Consider the following 2,700-nt stretch of genomic DNA (forward strand, 5'->3'; position numbering starts at 1 on the left):
GATTACGATTAAATCGAAGCACACCAAGCTGATAAAGGTCTAACACAGCTCGATCTCAAGCAGCAGCGTGCCAGCACTATGGGAACAAGCCTAAAACCCCACACTCTAAAGCCAACGATTATACCAAACAAGGGGCCTCCTTCTAGCATCAGAATCTCGCAACTAAGCCGACCTTCCGCGACTCGTCCCCCAGAACGGAGCTCTGTGATTCCCGCGAGGAAACCGAGACCACACGGTAGCGCCCTGTAGGCCTGCTGCGCTAGCCATGCCAATCAGAGGACGCGCCGCACGGACTCAAGAGGGGCGAGCGCGGGGAAGGGGAGGATACCTTCAATCAGCGGCCGGCGGCGCGGTCAGCGCCCTGTCGGCGGAGGCGTGGAGCTCGTGGGTGGCGACGCCGGAGCAGGAGGGAGGAGAGGGTTTGGGGGTTTAGAGTTGGTGGGGCCGAGAAGGTTTTGGGTAGGGACCCACATACTCCCTCCTTCCATCTATATAGGGCCTAATGCGTTTTTCGAGGTTAACTTTGACTAAATATTAGAGCAATAATATATGACATGTAACTTACACAAAGTACACTGTTAAATTCGTGTGTGAAAGGATCTTTCAATGATATAATTTTCACATTGTGCATGTCATGTACTATTAATCTTATCAATAGTCAAAGGTGGTCTTAAAAATGCATTAGGCCCTATATAGATGGAAGGAGGGAGTATGCAAAGTTCTCTTTTTTTAAATGATACTCCCTCCGTTAAAAAAAATGTTTTGGACGGCATTTTGCGAAAACCACCTCCAGTTTGGCATAGAATTATTTTTTAATATATAAAAAATATTGACGAAAAAATCAACAGAAGGGGGTCCACCACGCAGCCACAAGCCTCGGGCTCCCCCCTAGGGCGCGTCCCCTGAGTTTGTGGGGCCCTGGCAGGCCTCTGAAGCCCATCTTCTGCTATGCCATTTGACCTAGAAAAATGAGAAGGGGGGTTTCGCGACGAAGCGCTGCTGTCTAGAGGCAGAACCTTGGCAAGAGCACTTTTGCTCTCCGGCGGAGCGATTCTGCCGAGGAAACTTCCCTGAAAGCGGAAATCAAAGCCATCCTCATCACCAACGGTCCTCTCATCGTGGGAGGACTAATATTCATCATCTTCACCGGCATCATCTCATCTCAAACCCTACTTCATCTCTTGTATTCAATCTTTGTCTCAAGACCACAGATTGGTACCTGTGGGTTGCTAGTAGTGTTGATTATAGCTTGTAGTTGATGCTAATTGGTTTATTTGGTGAAAGGTTATATGTTCAGATCCTTAATGAGATTCAATACTCCTCTGATCTTGAACATGAATATGATTTGTGAGTAGTTACTTTTGTTCTTAAGGACATGAGAGAAGTCTTGGCATAAGTAATCATGTGAATTTGGTATTCGTTCGATATTTTGATGATATGTACGTAGTTGCTTCCTTTAGTGGTGTCGTGTGAACGTCGACTACATGACACTTTATCATCTTTGGGCCTAACGGAAGGCGTTGTGGAGTAGTAATTAGATGACCCCGCGGCAGGCGCCCCCCGTGCTATTTTCAAGTTTCCCTTATGGGGCAATCTGACGTAAGAATCATCTGCTGGAACGTCCGCGGTCTCAACTCCCCCGCTCGCCGTGATGTCGTCCGCGACATGGTGCGTGACGCGCACGCCACCATCGTCTGTCTCCAAGAGACAAAACTGCAGTTTGTGGACGACTCCATCATCCGGGGCATGCTTGGCCCATGCTTTGTTGCAAACTACTTCGCCCTGCCTGCGGCCGGCACTCGCGGCGAAATGATTCTCGCCGTCTCCGATCGGTTCTTCTCCATGTCGGACCGCCACGCATCAACGGCCACCATTTCTGCCACAATCACCATGCTCAATGATAACGTCGCCTGGACTATCTCGTGCGTCTACGGCCCTCAAGGAGAGCAGGACAAGCTGGCTTTCATTGAGGAGTTGAGGGCTCTATCTGCCGTCTCTAGGAATGAGTGGCTTTTACTGGGTGACTTCAACCTCATCACTAAAGCGACAGACAAGAACAACAGCAACATAAACCGCCGACTCATCGGAAAATTCAGGAGGGCCCTGGACTTCATGAAATTAAAGGAGCTACATTTATGTGGACGGAGGTTCACCTGGTCCAATGAACAGGCTAGTCCGGTCCTGACAAAGATTGACCACGTTTTCACTCCGATGACTGGGATATGCTCTTCCCAAATGCCCACCTCCAGGCCATCTCCACGGCCTTCTCAGACCACGCACCGCTATACCTTCAGGGATGTGTTGACAATCCAAGGAAGCCATCCTTCAAGTTCGAGGAGTTCTGGTTGCGCCTCCCTGGCTTCCACGAGGCCATCTCCATGGCTTGGAACAAGCCCGTCTAGGCTCATGACGCGATCTGTAGGATACACATCAAGCTTTGCAGGACTGCGAAGGCCTTGCGTATGTGGAAGAAGGAGAAGGTCGGTGTGCTTAACACCCATATCTCGGTGGCGGAAGAGATCATTGGGCGGCTAGATGTTGCAGAACAGGGACGGACCCTCTCTGAGCCTGAAAGGGAGCTTCGGCGTCAGCTTAAGGCGTCCTACCTTGGTCTCCTCGCCATTCAGAAAATCAAGCTCAGGCAGCGTTCGAGACTAACCTGGATCAGGCTCGGCGACGCCACCACCAAGCTCTTTCACG

General features: G+C 50.4%; 1 protein-coding gene across 1 annotated transcript in view; it reads right to left on the reverse strand.

Annotated features, from left to right (window-relative positions):
* LOC119267163 (flowering locus K homology domain-like) overlaps positions 1–435 on the reverse strand; it is a 7,706-nt gene extending 7,271 nt beyond the window's left edge. Inside the window, exon 1 of the mRNA XM_037548513.1 lies at positions 329–435. The gene's annotated coding sequence lies outside the window, so the exon portion shown is untranslated. The remainder of the gene's footprint in view (positions 1–328) is intronic.
* Between the last annotated feature and the right edge of the window lie 2,265 nt (positions 436–2,700).

This window comes from Triticum dicoccoides, chromosome 1A (genome assembly GCF_002162155.2).
Source record: "Triticum dicoccoides isolate Atlit2015 ecotype Zavitan chromosome 1A, WEW_v2.0, whole genome shotgun sequence".
Classification (NCBI taxonomy): Eukaryota; Viridiplantae; Streptophyta; class Magnoliopsida; order Poales; family Poaceae; genus Triticum; species Triticum dicoccoides.